This window comes from Pagrus major, chromosome 16, assembly GCF_040436345.1.
Source record: "Pagrus major chromosome 16, Pma_NU_1.0".
Classification (NCBI taxonomy): Eukaryota; Metazoa; Chordata; class Actinopteri; order Spariformes; family Sparidae; genus Pagrus; species Pagrus major.
The window spans coordinates 2,264,294-2,283,926 of record NC_133230.1 but is presented as its reverse complement, the minus strand read 5'-3'; the positions used below and the strand labels follow the sequence as shown (position 1 = coordinate 2,283,926).

The 19,633-nt window shown below is 41.2% G+C and overlaps 1 pseudogene; it reads right to left on the bottom strand.

Moving 5' to 3' along the window:
- Positions 1-2,473: 2,473 nt before the first annotated feature.
- LOC141010204 (uncharacterized) lies at positions 2,474-19,561 on the bottom strand (annotated as a pseudogene).
- Positions 19,562-19,633: the final 72 nt, after the last annotated feature.

The following is a 19,633-nucleotide window of genomic DNA, read 5'->3' as shown; positions in this document are numbered from 1 at the left end:
AGGCAGCTAATGCTGCTAGCTGCTACTGTTTACTTCCGCTGGGTGTCACGCTGTTAAGCTCCGACAGGGGAAGTGCGGAGGCTTTTATTTCCGCTTCAGACTGAACACATTTTATTCAGAACTCGTTTAAAACATATCTGACTACACTTTTAAAGTCCAAAATAATTTTATTTAATTCTTTCTCCATTTCTTACATTTATTTATATGAATTTAATTAACTATTTAACACCATTTTTATACTGTTTTTACACAGTGTGTTTACACTATGTTTGTTGTACTCCTTGTATTAAGGTGTAGATCTACTCTGCTTAATTCCACAAAGAAATGTGCCACTCTTTTCTAAACTGCTACTTTGAACTAACAGCTTACTTTTTGGTTACTTACATGGAAGTTACTGGAAAAACTACAAGTATTTAACATATAAATGTTTGTAGAAAAGCATGACACGAGGAGCGATAATAAGTGGGACACATGAGACTGATTAACTTGACTTTTTAATCATCATTTTCACAAATATGGGCAAATCAGCATGAAGATATTGACACAAACATATTGTGACATCTTCTCAAGTGGAAATTGTACACATTCACCCTTTAGCTCATCATTTCTCCTGTGTATATTGAGCCTCTGAGGATTTTTCAAGTATATAATTTCAAGTTAAAGTTCTGCAATTATGCATGAAACACTAGAACTGAATCACCTTCAACATATTTCGCAAAATTGTGGCTCCTCACTTGTGTGGATTCTCATGTGCCTTTTCAAACTACATGACTTCAAACTGTTTTCCCGCATGCATTGCAAGAAAATGGCTTCTCACCTGTGTGAGTTCTCATGTAACGAGTTAAGTTAGAACATAACCCAAAAGCCTTCCCACAATTTTCACAGGTAAAAGGCTTCTCACCTGTGTGGAATCTCATTTGTTGATTTAATGCAGTCTTGAAATCCATCCCACATGTTTGACAAGAAAAAGGCATTTCAAAAAGGAATTAAAACTTGATCAAAACGTCTAAACACACTTGATTATTGAATAACTAATCACTTACATATTTCTTTTAGTTCTAGCCCAATACATATTAAAAGGGGCATATCAGAGACATTTACTGGTAATAGAAAGATGAGGTATTTAAACAATAGATCTCCTGAAAGTCTGTCCCAATCGTACCAGGACTCACTATCAGAAGGTGCTGTGGTTCCTCCAAACACAGGACATTTACACACAGAAAACTATCTCAGACAAACTTCATCGCAGAGAAACGCGGGAAAAATCAGTTTTATGAACTTCTTTTCCTGTTTACTAAATTGTTAAGAGTAAGAGGATGAGATTCCAGCTTAATGGTTATTTAAAACTTGGTTGAAACCGGGATAGGTGCAGAAACCTCCACAGATAAGAGTAAAGCGTGGTCGTAAACCACTGAGTGTCAAGGTGGGGCCCAGAGTACTTTTACTCTGGAGCATGTGTGTGTTAATTAAATCAGGAGAGAACACAGAACATCAGCCGTCGTTAGTCTCATTTACAATTGCAAAGACTTTCCTTTATAACACATGATTGTGACAGTTCTCTGTTCCTCTTGATGCCTGGAGAGTGGACTGATTTGATGAGGAACCTCGATTGACCAGAAAAGAAAGGAATGTGGCTGTCTCCGAGGGAAGGAGGACAGACGATGTTAGATAGTTGTAAATAACCGTAGGGAGTCTCCTGGGAAACGTCTATCTGACGGCTTTATTGTAAAGAAAACAACGTCCTCCTTGCCAAGCGAGGAGGAGAGAGACTGCAAGGCAAAGTCAGCTCCTATCTGTAAAGGAATGTTTGCCTTCCACTTAGAACAAGGCCTCAATTAATAGCAGAGATGAGAGACATGTGTTCCTACACCGTACTCTTTCCTATTTCCAGACATTCTTTTAATCGTACTTCTCCCTCCTCCACCTTTCCTGCTCGCACTCATTTCACACTCCGTCTCCAAATCCTCATCCTCCGACAGTCTACTACAACTTCCCATTCTGATCCAGTCACAACTCAGATTAGGCCAAAACAACACCCAAATCACCTGCTCTCCACCTTCCGGGTCCCCTCACTCGCAGAGGCTTTTAGTTCCGCTTCAGACTGAACACATTTTATTCAGAACCTGTTCAAAACATATCTGACTACATTTTTAAACCTGGATAAATATTTTTCTTTTTTTTCTTTTTCCATTTCTTTATATGAATTTAATTAACCATATTTAACACCATTTTTATACTGTTTTTACACAGTGTGTTTACACTTTGTTTGTTGTACTCCTTGTATTAAGGTGTAGATCTACTCTGCTTAATTCCACAAAGAAATGTGCCACTCTTTTTTAAACTGATACTTTGAACTAACAGCTTACTTTTTGGTTACTTACATGGAAGCTACTGGAAAAACTACAAGTATTTAACATATAAATGTTTGTAGAAAAGCATGACACGAGGAGCGATAATAAGTGGGACACATGAGACTGATTAACTCGACTTTTTAATCATCATTTTCACAAATATGGGCAAATCAGGATGAAGATATTGACAGAAACATATTGTGACATCTTCTCAATAGGAAATTGTACACATTCAGCTTTCAGCTCATCATTTCTCCTGTGTATATTGAGCCTCTGAAGATTTTTCAAGTATATAATTTCAAGTTAAAGTTCTGCAATTATGCATGAAACACTAGAACTGAATCACCTCCAACATATTTCACAAATACAAAGCTACTCGCCTGTACGTGTCCTCAAATGTCTCTTCAAAGCGACTGATCAGAGAAACTTTTCCCCCAGGTCTTGCAAAATTATGGCTTCTCACCTGTGTGAGTTCTCATGTGATGAGTTAAGTTACCGTTTTGATTGAAAGTCTTACCACAAGTTTGGCAAGAAAAAGGCTTCTCACCTGTGTGGATTGTCATGTGGACTTTTAAGTTTGCACTTTGGCTGAAAGCTTTTCCACATGTTTTGCAAGAATAAGGCTTCTCACCTGTGTGGATTGTCATGTGCCGATTCAATTTACTACAAGTGTTGAAAGTCTTCCCACATGTTTTGCAAGCGTAAGGCTTCTCACCTGTGTGGGTTCTCATGTGGACTGTTAAGTGAGCTCTTCGGCCGAAAGCTTTCCCACATGTTTGGCAAGTATAAGGCTTCTCACCTGTGTGAGTTCTCATGTGGACTGTTAAGTGAGCACTTCGGCTGAAAGCTTTCCCACATGTTTGGCAAGTATACGGTTTCTCGCCAGTGTGGATTCTCATGTGCAGATTCAATTTACTATGACTCTTGAAATCTTTCCCACATGTTTTGCAAGAATAAGGCTTCTCACCTGTGTGGATTCTCATGTGGACTGTTAAGGATGAATTATGGCTGAACGCTTTCCTACATGTTTTGCAAGTATACGGCTTCTCATCAGTGTGGATTCTCATGTGCAGATTCAATTCAGCACAAGTCTTGAAAGCTTTCCCACATGTTTTGCAAGAAAACGGTTTCTCACCTGTGTGGATTCTCATGTGGACTGTTAAGCGAGCACTTTGGCTGAAAGCTTTCCCACATGTTTGGCAAGTATAAGGCTTCTCACCTGTGTGAGTTCTCATGTGGACTGTTAAGTGAGCACTTTGGCTGAAAGCTTTCCCACATGTTTTGCAAGAAAACGGTTTCTCACCAGTGTGGATTCTCATGTGCAGATTCAATACACCACATCTCCTGAAAGTCTTCCCACATGTTTGGCAAGAATAAGGCTTCTCACCTGTGTGGGTTCTTAGGTGTGTATTCAATAGGGACTTAATCTTAAAAGCCTTTCCACATGTGTCACATTTGAAAGACTTTCTACCTGGGTGAGTGTTATGGTGAATGTCTGATAAGGTAGAGTTTTTTGCATTATCACTGTGACTTTTGCTTCTGTGATGTCTTTTCTTTTGTTTTGGCTCTCCATCTCCAGCTGATCCTGAATCTCCATGTTTTCCTCCTTTCTGATCTTGGCTCTCAGCTACATGAGAGTTGTTGGAGAGGAGCTGGTGGTCACTTTTTGGTTCTGCTTCACTGTGGTCACTTTCCTCATAAGTTGGAGTCAACATGACGGTATCCGTCTCAACCTTCAGTACAAGCTGCTCTCCCTCCTGACTGGTGCAGAGTTCCTCCTGTTCCTCTTTAATCTCTGGAGGCTCTGGGTCCTCTTGGTCCAGACTGGAGTTCCTCTCCTGGTTACAAACCTGCTGGTCAGCGAGAACCTCATCCTCCTTACAGACATGTTGCTGTGGGATCTCTGGAGGGACAGAGAACAAAAGGCAGAGATTATTTATTCAACCAATCAACCTTTATTTGTAGTAACTTGTATTATGTAAACCTGAACACATTTCAATTCATCCTCAAATATGCATGTTCTTCTTCAGGAACAGCAACTGAACAGCATGCTCAGAGGTGAGTGCACTTCTCTGAGTGGTGATTAGCACCGGTATGAGTCTCGTCCCTCTTGTTTGTAGCATGTAGGAGTGCGTTTCCCACTCGTTATCAATAAAATGGGCAGTCTTTGCTTCACGTAGGACTCTGTGGACCGTGAAGTCCATCCATCGCAGGTGAGCACAATTCTCTCTGCAGACTGGAGCGATCCTCCACCTTTCCTCTCGTCTCATCATAAAAAGCTGGAATAGCTTCTTCTGTGAAATATTTTCTGCTCTGTATTTCATACCTTGGTTTACAATGTTTGTACCATTTGGTTAAAAAAAACATAATTTTCCTTGTCATGAATGTTTTGGATGTAAAATCTACATTTTTTTCCAATAGTGTCCAGCTCATCTGACCCACTGACTCAAAATCAATGCCGACATGTCTTCATAATAGGTTCAATGAGACACACCTCTTTCTGTTGAGTTTTAGTGCTCCTCGTATTGTTCTGAACGCTTTGTGTGTAAAATCAGCATTTTTTGAGTGGAGTTTGGCTGCGGGCTTCTATAGAACGGAGCCCAGCCGTGCAGCGGGCACTCAGAACCTCCGGAGTCCCGGAGTGGAATGAACCAACACGAGGGAAACACTCGTCTGTTCGCTCCATGTAGTGAAACGTGGCTGCGATGCATATCTCCCCCTCTATGGCCACTCCAGGGCTCTGAACATTAGTGTTGTTAAAATAATAAACTTGTCCTCACCTGTCCTGTGTAACTTTACTTGGGGTTTCCAGCAGATATCCAGCAGGACGCGCTGCCGATCGATCTCTTCCTCGTACTGGACGATAGTTGTTTTAAACACTCGGAATATTTCTTCAGCAGCAGCAGTTAGTCGCTCGTTGACAAACTCTCTCAAACTCTCAACTGAACTCATTGTTCTTTAATTACTAATTCAATAATGAGCTGCGCTGTGACTCAGTACCGTCTTCCACTTCGTTCATTACACACAGGCAGCTAATGCTGCTAGCTGCTACTGTTTACTTCCGCTGGGTGTCACGCTGTTAAGCTCCGACAGGGGAAGTGCGGAGGCTTTTATTTCCGCTTCAGACTGAACACATTTTATTCAGAACCTGTTTAAAACATATCTGACTACTCTTTTAAACTTCAATAAATAATTTGGACAAAAAATGTTGTCCAGTTGCTAAGCAAACTCCCAAATACTTTTATACATTTATTTATATTAATTTAATTAACTATATTTAACACCATTCTTATACTGTTTTTACACAGTGTGTTTACACTATGTTTGTTGTACTCCTTGAATTAAGGTGTAGATCTACTCTGCTTAATCCCACAAAGAAATGTGCCACTCTTTTCTAAACTGCTACTTTGAACTAACAGCTTCCTGTTTGGTTACTTACATGGAAGCTACTGGAAAAACTACAAGTATTTAACATATAGATGTTTATAGAAAAGCAAGACACGAGGAGCGATAATAAGTGGGACACATGAGACTGATTAACTCGACTTTTTAATCATCATTTTCACAAATATGGGCAAATCAGCATGAAGATATTGACACATAAACATACTGTGACATCTTCTCAAGGGGAAATTGTACACATTCAGCTTTCAGCTCATCATTTCTCCTGTGTATATTGAGCCTCTGAGGATTTTTCAAGTATATAATTTCAAGTTAAAGTTCTGGAATTATGCATGAAACACTAGAACTGAATCACATCCAACATATTTTGCAAATACAAAGCTACTCGCCTGTACGTGTCCTCAAATGTCTCTTCAAAGCAGACTGATCAGAGAAACTTTTCCTCCAGGTCTTGCAAAGTTATGGCTTCTCACCTGTGTGGATTCTCATGTGGACTGTTAAGTTTGCACTTCAGTTGAAAGCTTCTGTCGTGTCTCGATTTCTTATTCTTAAATTGTTCAAAAAGGTTTTTCATTGTTTCAAAAAGTCACCAATGAAAAGGAAATAATCTCCAGGACTCCTCTAAAGCTGAGTGCAGTAATGTTTAATGTCGACAATTAAAACATGAGATCTCACAGACAAAAGCTCATCAAAAAAGACCCAAATTCTCAATACAAAATATACTCCTTATATTCACTAAGGTGGGGGTTGGGCACCACGGTTTATCCAATCCTTGCTCTATCCTTTGTCTATGTATCAAATTTTGCTGACTGTGGTATTTCCCTGCACGAGGCTAAACATGTGCCCACCCATGCCAACATTGGTCAAGACAAACTCCTCACTGGGCATACGCTTTGAAGTCCCTTTGCAGCTGGTATCCTGGACTTCCCCTGCACATCTTATCTACTGTGCTGCCACTTTGCGGCCTTGAACGCTCCTCCACTGTGCTGCAGCCATGAGACTTTTCTTTTTTAACTCTAAGTCTCCTCCTTGATGTGTTCCACTGCCCTACTGACTGCATTTCTTTTAAAAATAATAATAAAAGTGTGGTATATTTGGTTACATGATTTCACTCTTACATTTGTGGTTATATTTCACTCCAAGTTAAAACAATTCAGTAGTTTAATCATCAATTCGATCAATAGTTGCATATTCAATCAACTAGTGCAGAGCAATACATGTTTTAACCATTCATTTATGATTCATTCACATTTTGATTAGATTCTTTAACATCTCTGTACTTGTTACCAGTTGTCATTAAACCCTAACTACTTACTTATATTACACTACACTTCCCCACATGTTTTGCAAGAATGTGGTTTCTTACCTGTGTGGGTTCTCATGTGGACTGTTAAGTGATCACTTCGGCCGAAAGCTTTCCCACATGTTTTGCAAGTATAAGCCTTCTGACCAGTGTGGACTCTCATGTGCAGATTCAATTCACCACGAGTCTTGAAAGTCTTCCCACATGTTTGGCAAGAATACGGCTTCTCACCTGTGTGGGTTCTCATGTGGACTGTTAAGTGATCACTTCGGCTGAAAGCTCTCCCACATGTTTTGCAAGTATAAGCCTTCTGACCAGTGTGGATTCTCTTGTGCAGATTCAATTCACCACGAGTCTTGAAAGTCTTCCCACATGTTTTGCAAGAATAAGGCTTCTCAACAGTGTGGATTCTCATGTGGACTGTTAAGTGAGCACTTCGGCTGAAAGCCATCCCACAAATTTCACAGGCAAAAGGCTTCTCACCTGTGTGAGTTCTCATGTGACGAGTTAAGTTAACACTTCGGCTGAAAGCTTTCCTACATGTTTTGCAAGAATACGGCTTCTCACCAGTGTGGATTCTCATGTGCAGATTCAATTCACCAGGAGTCTTGAAAGTCTTCCCACATGTTTGGCAAGAATACGGTTTCTCACCTGTGTGGGTTCTCATGTGGACTGTTAAGTGAGCACTTCGGCTGAAAGCTTTCCCACATGTTTTGCAAGTATACGGCTTCTCACCAGTGTGGATTCTCATGTGCAGATTCAATTCACCATGAGTCTTGAAAGTCTTCCCACATGTTTGACAAGAATACGGTTTCTCACCTGTGTGGGTTCTCATGTGGACTGTTAAGTGAACACTTTGGCTGAAGGTCTTCACACATGTTTGGCAAGAATAAGGTTTCTCACCAGTGTGGGTTCTTAGGTGTAAATTCAATAGGGACTTAAACTTAAAAGCCTTTCCACATGTGTCACATTTGAAAGACTTTTTACCTGCATGAGTGTTATGGCGAATGTCTAATGAGGTAGAGTTTTTTGCATTATCACTGTGACTTTTGCTTCCGTGATGTCTTTTCTTTTGTTTTGGCTCTCCATCTCCAGCTGATCCTGAATCTCCATGTTTTCCTCCTTTCTGAACTTGGCTCTCAGCTACATGAGAGTCGTTAGAAAGGAGCTGGTGGTCACTTTTTGGTTCTGCTTCACTGTTGTCACTTTCCTCATAAGTTGGAGTCAACATGACGGTATCCGTCTCAACCTTCAGTACAAGCTGCTCTCCCTCCCGACTGGTGCAGAGTTCCTCCTGTTCCTCTTTAATCTCTGGAGGCTCTGGGTCCTCTTGGTCCAGACTGGAGTTCCTCTCCTGGTTACAGACCTGCTGGTCAGCGAGAACCTCCTCCTCCTTACAGACATGTTGCTGTGGGAGCTCTGGAGGGACAGAGAACAAAAGGCAGAGATTATTTAATCAACCAATCAACCTTTATTTGTAGTAACTTGTATTATGTAAACCTGAGCACATTTCAATTCATCCTCAAATATGCATGTTCTTCTTCAGGAACAGCAACTGAACAGCATGCTCAGAGGTGAGTGCACTTCTCTGAGTGGTGATTAGCACCAGGATGAGTCCATCCATCGCAGGTGAGCACAATTCTCTCTGCAGACTGGAGCGATCCTCCACATTTCCTCTCGTCTCATCATAAAAAGCTGGAATAGCTTCTTCTGTGAAATATGTTCTGCTCTGTATTTCATATCTTGGTTCCAGTGTTTGTACCATTTGGCAAAAAACATCATTTTCCTTGTTATTAATGTTTTGAATGTAAAATCTACATTTTTCCCAATAGTTTCCAGCTCATTTGATCCACTGACACAAAATCAATGCCGACATGTCTTCATAATAGGTTCAACGAGACACACCTCTTTCTGTTGAGTTTTAGTGCTCCTCGTATTTTTCTGAACGTTTTGTGTGTAAAATCAGCATTTTTTGAGTGGAGTTTGGCTGCGGTCTTCTATAGAACGGAGCCCAGCCGTGCAGCGGGCACTCAGAACCTCCGGAGTCCCGGAGTGGAATGAACCAACACGAGGGAAACACTCGTCTGTTCGCTCCATGTAGTGAAACGTGGCTGCGATGCATATCTCCCCCTCTATGGCCACTCCAGGGCTCTGAACATTAGTGTTGTTAAAATAATAAACTTGTCCTCACCTGTCCTGTGTAACTTTACTTGGGGTTTCCAGCAGATATCCAGCAGGACGCGCTGCCGATCGATCTCTTCCTCGTACTGGACGATAGTTGTTTTAAACACTCGGAATATTTCTTCAGCAGCAGCAGTTAGTCGCTCGTTGACAAACTCTCTCAAACTCTCAACTGAACTCATTGTTCTTTAATTACTAATTCAATAATGAGCTGCGCTGTGACTCAGTACCGTCTTCCACTTCGTTCATTACACACAGGCAGCTAATGCTGCTAGCTGCTACTGTTTACTTCCGCTGGGTGTCACGCTTTTAAGCTCCGACGGGGGAAGTGCGGAGGCTTCTTCTTCTTCTTCTTCTTCTTCTTCTTCTTCTTCTTCTTCTTCATGGCGGTCGGCAAACAACTTTTAGCTGTGCATTACCGCCACCTTCTGAACTGGAGTGTGGATCAGAATGGAATACTACGACTACTGGTAGAGGATCAAAATAATAATAATAAAATAATAATAATAATAATAATAATAATAATAATAATAATAATAATAAATAAACAAAGAAAATGATAATATTAATACCTATATTCTTTTGATTAAAACATTTGATAAATTTGATTTGCTCTCTACTGAGTCTGTCTCTCAGAATCCTCCTTTGCCGCTGATACTTAGGACCATTTATAATGACATGTTCAACTGTTTCTTGATAATTACACTGTTCACACAAACCAGTTTCATGTTTCCCAATTACTTTCATCATACAAATCTCATTCTTGATATTATATCTTCTTCTTTTTTACTTCTACTATTTTCTCTCATCCTTCCCACCTCCCTTTGGATACTGTAGAACACTCTACCTTTATTTTCCTTGTTCCAACCCTCCTGCCACTTCTTTTTCATTTCTACTTTGATTATGCTTTTAACTTCCGCCTTACTATAGTTTACTGTCATATTCTTCACATTTACTCCTGCTTTGGTAATTTTATACAGTTTGAGCTATTTCCACCAGAATATCTTGTCTTGTTTCTGATTGCATGTTTTTGAGACTGGTTAATGAACTGCTTGAATCTGATCCTATTAGTACTTTAGTTTATTTCTTTCCACCCACTCAAGTGCTCAAAGAATAGCTACCATTTCTCTCGTAAATACCGATGTTATTACTGATTCTTTTAATTGACACAATATTTAAATCTGGGATGGTGAACGCAACTGCTACTCTGTTGTTAGTTGTCTTTGATGCATCAGTATATACTTTAGTAAATGTTGAATAATGTTCCTCTATATATCTATCAACCTGATTCCTATTTATACTTTTCCCTTTCTTCCTTTCTAACAGACAGTAGGCGACATGAGGGGGGATGAGGGGGGATGCCGTCCCCCTTGTTAGCAAAATTACCAAAAAGCATCCCCCTTGTTAACCTGCCATCACTCTCCATCCCCTAGTAGCAGAAAGTGTGTTACAAATCACAAGCGGCCGCGATCGACGGCGCACAGTTGAGCCGTGCACGGCATAGAGCATCCGGTCAATTTTCAAAATAAAACACCGTGTGCAGACTCCCGATTGTATAAAAACGTCAAAATCTGAGCAAGTCAACAAAATCGGGCAGGCCAAAGGCTCGGTTCTGAAACGTTCCCGCCTGGTTCTCTTCATACATTCATGGTATGACGTCGTGCGGAGGGCGGAACAAAACCTGTAGCAGACGCGACGTCATAGAGCAGCTTCCGGTGGATCCCCAGCGCGTCTCTCTGTAGAGGAGGAGCACAACAAGTTTCCTTTTCTAAAACTAAAATGTTACTTTCTGTAAGTGTTTTTAGTGTCTGTTCAGAACATGGTGGCTTATGTTCTGTTGGTAATTGTCATGTTTGTGCTGGTTTATAGTTCAACCATTAGTGAGGCAGCTGTTACATTTCCTGACACCAGCTGTTTTAGTCCCGTTGAAGCGCGCTCTGCTGGACAAACTGTGTCATTACACCAATTTTAAATTAGCCCAAGCATGTTTTTCTCCATTATAGTTTTTAAATATAAGGTTTTCATATCAGTGCATATCGGACAATATATACACTGATACTGATATATCTGTGAGAGGCTCATATTGGCCGATAAATCGGTCGGGCTCTACTATTTTGCACAATATTCATTTTGTGTCCCTCAAGGAATTTAGATGGTAAAAAATTCCAAGGGGTCATGTAACTTAAAATGACCCTGCTTGTAGTGTATTGTGAGAAACATGAGAAAACCCTGCCTGAATAAACTCAGTCCACTGCATACAATTTAAAGGTGTATTTACTTGTTACTTTAATACAGTTATACAAAGACAATTGTAGTAGGGAGAGAAGGAAGATAACTGGATTAAATGGAGTTGTAAAATTAGAAATGCCACAGTTGTGGTTAAGGCATCAACAATGTCCTTTGGGAGGTGGACATAGGTGTGTCGGGGCAGGGTGCTGCTCCCATTGAGCCATCCCCCTGTTAAAAATTAACAAATCACCCTCTGCTAACAGATGTATGTCTACCTCTATTTCTCTTAATAGCCAAGGTGGGACAGTGGAGGATGGTACAGTGGGGCTTAACACTAAATCCCCTATCCCTATTTCTATACTGCATCCCCCATCATCCAACCAAAGCTCTTCAACTGTCTTCTTTCCTTCTCTTGACACATCTGTAACACCTTCTGAGTGGGCTGACTCTCCTTATGGCCCTTTAGGTTTGCCCAGTATGTTAGTGAAATCTGATTTCTTCTTATTTCTAATGGCATTTCATTCATCTCCACTTGTAAAGCTGACACTGGGGTTGTATTAATAGCACCACAGCGGAGTCTCAAGGCCTGATATCTAAGTGTATCCAATTTTTTTAGTAAAGTTTTTGAAGCAGACTGGTAAATTGTGCAGCCATAGTCAAGACCTTCCCTGATTAGCCCAATGTAAACAGCTTTCAGAGACACTTTATTTGCTCCCCACTCGTTACCCCTCAAACATCAACAACATTCAGTACTTTTTTACATTTTCCAACAATTGTCCCTATGTGAATTTTCCAAGTAAGATTCTTGTCGAACCAGATACGTAGATATTTGAAACATTCTACTCTTTCTAAATTTTCTCCATACATTTTAAGTTGAATCTGATCCTGAATTTTGCTTTTTGTGAAACAGACGACCTTTGTGCGTTGGGGGGCAGAGCCGGTCTGGCTTGTCAAAGAGTCTGTCTTTCGTTGGAAACCGCTTGCACGGTTTCTGAAACAGCCCGTTACTGAAACTTCTTTATCAATGATGATGATCTTGATAAAGATGATGGTCTTCTTCGTCGCTTTGAGTGGTGGTTCTTAGGCTCTGACTTGTAAACTAATTGAACTTCCTTTAGTTCTAGCCTAATACTTATTAAACAGGGCATATCAGAGACATTTACTGGTAATAGAAAGATGAGGTATTTAAACAATAGATCTCCTGAAAGTCTGTCCCAATCGTACCAGGACTCACCATCAGGAGATGCTGTGGTTCCTGCAAACACAGGACATTTACAGACATCTGTTAAGATTAAGAGGATGAGATTCCAGCTTAATGGTTATTTAAAATTTGGTTTCAATCTGGATGAGTGCAGAAACCCCCACAGATAAGAGAAAAGCATGGTCGTAAACCACTGAGTGTCAAGGTGGGGCCCAGAGTACTTTTACTCTGGAGCATGTGTGTGTTAATTAGATCAGGAGAGAACACAGAACATCAGCCGTCGTTAGTCTCATTTACAATTGCAAAGACTTTCCTTTATAACACATGATTGTGACAGTTCTCTGTTCCTCTTGATGCCTGGAGAGTGGATTGATTTGATGATGAACCTCAATTGACCAGAAAAGAAAGGAATGTGGCTGTCTCCGAGGGAAGGAGGACAGACGATGTTAGATAGTTGTAAATAACCTTAGGGAGTCTCCTGGGAAACGTCTATCTGACGGCTTTATTGTAAAGAAAACAACGTCCTCCTTGCCAGGTGAGGAGGAGAGAGACTGCAAGGCAAAGTCAGTCAAAGTCCTTCAGCTAATACTCTATACTTGTTCCAATTTGCTTCTTCAAATTTCCATCTTCCTTCTCTCTCGTCCTGTTTCATCTCCCTTTCAACTCCAACACCTATGAATATTGGAGAGTGATCACTCCCTATAGTGCTTCCTTTAAATACTTCCCAATTACTCTTCTCGACCAGTGACTGTGATACCAAAGTAAGGTCTACTGCTGACTCTGTACCCTTCCCCAAATTAACCCTTGTGCCTACTCCATCATTTAAACACACCAATTCCTTCTCATCTATGAGTTCCTCTAAAATCTCTCCATTTAAATCTTCTTTTTCCCCCCACACTGTGCTATGTGCATTAAAATCCCCACACCAGATGATATTACCTCTCCAGTGTTCCAATATTAACTCTAGTTTTCCTTTTTCTAACTTTTTGCATGGGTTATAAAAATGTACTATTTTCATACTACCATTCTTACTCCATATTTCAAAAACTATTACCTCTAACTTTTGTATTGTATCTAACTGTCTATAATTTATACCTTCTTTAATAAATATTGCACATCCCCCTCCATTACCATTGTTTCTATCTTTGCGGATAACAGTATACCCCTTAATAATGGACTCCAGAGTTGTTTTGAGCCATGTTTCCTGAATGCATATGATGTCTGGTTTCCTTTCTAAATGATCAATATATCCTGTAAACTCCTGTCCATTCGCTATCAGACTCCTGGCGTTCCATTGAAGTATCAACACTATGTTATGATTTGCGAAGCTGCCTCCGAGGTCCTTTCTCCGTGGCTAAGGTCAGTCTGTATCTTTTCCCGTGATAAATCTTTCATGTTAAGGAATTTAGCTGCTGCCTTAACTATGATTTTGATTTTCTCTGTCTTGGTTTTCCTTTGCTCTGAACAGTTGATGACGCAAGCTAAGAATAGCACTAATCTGTCCATTGGCACTCCTGCATTGTCCTTTTGTGCCCGGCCTGAAGCCACACTTGTTTCATGTTTGCTTTGGTTGACTCCTTCTTCTCTTCTTTCATTGTTACATATCTGCACAGCCTCTTCATATGTCACTTTCCACTCTGATTTTACTTGTTGAACTTCTACTGCCTGCTTCCTGACAACGCATCCGCGAAAAGGCTATTGGGGAAACCCTGACCCTGACCCTGACCCTAACCCTAACCCTTTTGGGAAGTAATTTGAAGTTGAAAGTCGGAACAGCGGTGTTTCGGAGTGGGGGTGTTTCAGAATGGAAGGCTGTCCCCGCATCCCATATGCTGCTGTGTGGTTCCCTCCACAATGACAGCACTTAACTGCATCCTTGCTGCCACACTGTCCATACGCACGCTCTCCTCCGCATCTTCCGCATCTCTGTTTCCCTTTGCATACATTAGCGGTATGACCATATCGCTTGACATTTATAGCATCTTAGTGGAGCAGGAACATATTCTCTTACGCTAAAACTCATGTATCCTACCATCATTTTTCCAGGAAGCACCTCATCCTTGAACTGTAGCAGAACAGATTCACTATCAACTTTTTCCCCATTTCTAAAGGCCTGGAGCCGTCTAATTCCTGTGACCGTTCCGCCTTTCAGCACTTTCCTGAGCTCCTCCAGGTTTTCTCCAACAGGGATTCCAGTTATCACTCCCCTAGTTCCTCTCCTCTCCCCAACTATCTTTTTTTCCACTATTTTGTTATTACATTACAGTTTCATTGTTTTATTTCTCTGCTCATTATTCTTGCATTTTACCAACAGACTGCCATCACATAATATCTTCACCATCTCTAATTCCCCAATCGCGTTTCTCAATCCAGCTGTTAGTGACTGGACACTGCCCACTTTAAATTTAAGAATGATCTTAAATTCTTCCATCATTGTCCTTTACCTGACATCTCTTCCTTCCTCATCCTCCTCTAATGCTCGTTTTTTTGTTAACTGACTATTTCTGCTATCCCTTCTCCCTCCTCCACCTTTCCTGCTCCCACTCATTTCCCACTCCGTCTCCAAATCCTCATCCTCCAACAGTCTACTACAACTTCCCATTTTATTTATATTAATTTAATTAACAATATTTAACACCATTTTTATTCTGTTTTTACAGTGTGTTTACACTATGTTTGTTGTACTCCTTGTATTAAGGTGTAGATCTACTCTGCTTAATTCCACAAATAAATGTGCCACTCTTTTCTAAACTGCTACTTTGAACTAACAGCTTTCTGTTTGGTTACTTACATGGAAGCTACTGGAAAAACTACAAGTATTTAACATATAAATGTTTGTTTTTTGCAGTAATAATTCCTCCCATTCATACTCAACCTTTAAGATCTCTTCTTAATGAGGAGTAACATCTGGGTACTGTCAACTTATCCTCATGCCAATGTAGGAGAAACACTACACATAAATTAATGTATTAATCACTTGAGATTAATAAAGCACTCGTGAATAGGAGCACCACCTCCGTTCTTTTATCTCTTTGACTAATCTGGAGGAAATTAATCAAATTCGACTAGACAATGTTAACTTTAATCAATATTAATTCATTCAAATCAATGTATTTAATCTCATTACTGCAGTACTGCCACTGCAGTAGTGGCTTCTACACACAGTTACCATTGGTTCTCCACAGTAAAACAAACCTCCACAGACAACGACATACGGTTAAATATATTTATTTTCATTTAAGTAAATGAGATGGCAACTAAACAACATTAACATATAACAGAAAGACGGTGAGTCTGTAATGACTAATGTAATTAGTTTATGAATGAAATATGGGCGGACGGTGAAATTGCAGGTAGGGTGAAAGCAGTTAAATATTAAGAGAATAGTTTAATGCTAACAGAGCCCTGACCAGCGTATCATACGCTCTGCTGAGAAGGTGATTGGCTGCAACCTTCCATCCCTTCAGGACCTGCACAGCTCCAGGGCTCTGAGGTGTGCAGGTAGGATTGTGGCCGACCCCTCCCATCCCGGTCACAGACTTTTTGACACTCTCCCCTCTGGCAGGAGGCTGCGGTCCATCAGGACCAAAACCTCCCGCCACATGAACAGTTTCTTCCCCTCTGTAGTTGGGATCCTTAACAAGTCCCGGGACCCCCACTGACACTGACACGGACTCTTGCACTCAAACCCACTACCGCCCTTCAAGTCTTTGCATTACATTAATGCAGAATTTGTACATATTTATTATAGTCACTGTTTGTTTATTGTCTTCAATGTATGCACCTTATTCACCTAGACAAATTCCTTGTTGGTGTAAAATCCTTCTTGGCAATAAATCTGTTTCTGATTCTGACCAAATTTCTCCTGAACTTAAAGAATCTTCTTTCGTTGGAAACCGCCCACACGGTTCCTTAAACAGCCTGTCGCTGTAACGTCTTTGTTAATGATGATGGAGATGAAGAAGATGACGATGATGATGGTCTTCCTCAGTCGCTGTCGGTGGTGATTCTTAGGCTCTGACTGATGAACTACTTTAACTTATTATTATTAGAATCCAAGTCTAAAACTCACAGAAACAAACTAAAACTAAACTAACATTTTTAATGTTTCAAATCGTGTTTCACCTTTCCCAGAATGTCACCATGGCTTAATGTGGACTGTCTTAAACACAAATCACATAAATCACTAAAACATTAAGTATACGGCTTCTCACCTGTGTGGACCCTCATGTGACGAGTTAACTGAGGACGAAGCACGAAAGCCTTCCCACAAGTATCACAGGTAAAAGGCTTCTCACCTGTGTGGAATCTCATGTGTCGATTTAATTCTGAACAAGATTTGAAAGTCTTCCCACACATGTTGCAAGTATATGGCTTCTCACCTGTGTGGATTCGCATGTGGGCTGTTAAGTGACCAGGACACCTGAAAGTCTTCCCACATGTTTTGCAAGTATACGGCTTCTCACCACTCACCAGTGTGGATTCTCATGTGCAGGTTCAATATACTACGAGTCCTGAAATCTTTCCCACGTGTTGCAAGAATAAGGCTTCTCACCAGTGTGGATTCTCATGTGGACTGTTAAGTTTGCATTTTGGCTGAAAGTCTTCCCACATGTTTTGCAAGAATACGGCTTCTCACCAGTGTGGATTCTCATGTGCAGATTCAATTCACCACGAGTCTTGAAAGTCTTCCCACATGTTTGGCAAGAATACGGCTTCTCACCTGTGTGGAATCTCATGTGCTGATTCAATTCACCACGAGTCTTGAAAGCTTTCCCACATGTGTTGCAAGAATACGGCTTCTCACCTGTGTGGGTTCTCATGTGGACTGTTAAGTCAGCACTTCGAGTGAAAGCTTTCCCACATGTTTTGCAAGTATACGGCTTCTCACCTGTGTGGACTCTCATGTGCTGATTCAATTCACCACCAGTCTTGAAAGTCTTCCCACATGTGTTGCAAGAATACGGTTTCTCACCTGTGTGGGTTCTCATGTGGACTGTTAACACAGCACTTTGAGTGAAAGCTTTCCCACATGTTTTGCAAGTATACGGCTTCTCACCTGTGTGGGTTCTCATGTGGATTGTTAAGTGAGCACGACTCCTGAAATCTTTCCCACATGTTTGGCAAGAATAAGGCTTCTCACCTGTGTGGGTTCTCATGTGGACTGTTAAGTGAGCACGACTCCTGAAATCTTTCCCACATGTTTGGCAAGAATAAGGCTTCTCACCTGTGTGGGTTCTTAGGTGTGTATTCAATCGGGACTTAATCTTAAAAGCCTTTCCACATGTGTCACATTTGAAGGACTTTTTACCTGGGTGAGTGTTATGGCGAATGTCTGATGAGGAAGAGTTTTTTGCATTTTCACTGTGTCTTTTTCTTCCGTGATGTCTTTTCTTTTGTTTTGGCTCTCCATCTCCAGCTGATCCTGAATCTCCATGTTTTCCTCGTTTCTGATCTTGGCTCTCAGCTACATGAGAGTTGTTGGAGAGGAGCTGGTGGTCACTTTTTGGTTCTGCTTCACTGTGGTCACTTTCCTCATAAGTTGGAGTCAACATGACGGTATCCGTCTCAACCTTCAGTACAAGCTGCTCTCCCTCCCGACTGGTGCAGAGTTCCTCCTGTTCCTCTTTAATCTCTGGAGGCTCTGGGTCCTCTTGGTCCAGACTGGAGTTCCTCTCCTGGTTACAGACCTGCTGGTCAGTGAGAACCTCCTCCTCCTTACAGACATGTTGCTGTGGGATCTCTGGAGGGACAGAGAACAAAAGGCAGAGATTATTTAATCAACCAATCAACCTTTATTTGTAGTAACTTGTATTATGTAAACCTGAGCACATTTCAATTCATCCTCAAATATGCATGTTCTTCTTCAGGAACAGCAACTCAACAGCAACTGAACAGCAACTGAACAGCATGCTCAGAGGTGAGTGCACTTCTCTGAGTGGTGATTAGCACCGGTATGAGTCTCCTGCATCCCTCTTTTTTGTAGTATGTAGGAGTGCGTTTCCCACTCGTTATCAATAAAATGGGCAGTCCTTGCTTCACGTAGGACTCTGTGGCCCGTGAAGTCCATCCATCACAGGTGAGCACAATTCTCTCTGCAGACTGGAGCGATCCTCCACCTTTCCTCTCGTCTCATCATAAAGAGCTGGAATAGCTTCTGCTGTGAAATATGTCCTGCTCTGTGTTTCATACCTTGGTTCCAGTGTTTGTAGCATTTGGCAAAAACATAATTTTCCTTGTTAGCAATGTTTTGAATGTAAAATCTACATTTTTTTTCAATAGCTTCCAGGTCATCTGACCGATTGACTCCAAGCCAATGCCGACATGTCTTCATAATAGGTTCAATGAGACACACCTCTTTCTGTTTAGTTTTAGTGCTCCTCATATTGTTCTGAACGCTTTGTGTGTAAAATCAGCATTTTTTGAGTGGAGTTTGGCTGCGGTCTTCTATAGAACGGAGCCCAGCCGTGCAGCGGGCACTCAGAACCTCCGGAGTCCCGGAGTGGAATGAACCAACACGAGGGAAACACTCGTCTGTTCGCTCCATGTAGTGAAACGTGGCTGCGATGCATATCTCCCCCTCTATGGCCACTCCAGGGCTCTGAACATTAGTGTTGTTAAAATAATAAACTTGTCCTCACCTGTCCTGTGTAACTTTACTTGGGGTTTCCAGCAGATATCCAGCAGGACGCGCTGCCGATCGATCTCTTCCTCGTACTGGACGATAGTTGTTTTAAACACTCGGAATATTTCTTCAGCAGCAGCAGTTAGTCGCTCGTTGACAAACTCTCTCAAACTCTCAACTGAACTCATTGTTCTTTAATTACTAATTCAATAATGAGCTGCGCTGTGACTCAGTACCGTCTTCCACTTCGTTCATTACACACAGGCAGCTAATGCTGCTAGCTGCTACTGTTTACTTCCGCTGGGTGTCACGCTGTTAAGCTCCGACGGGGGAAGTGCGGA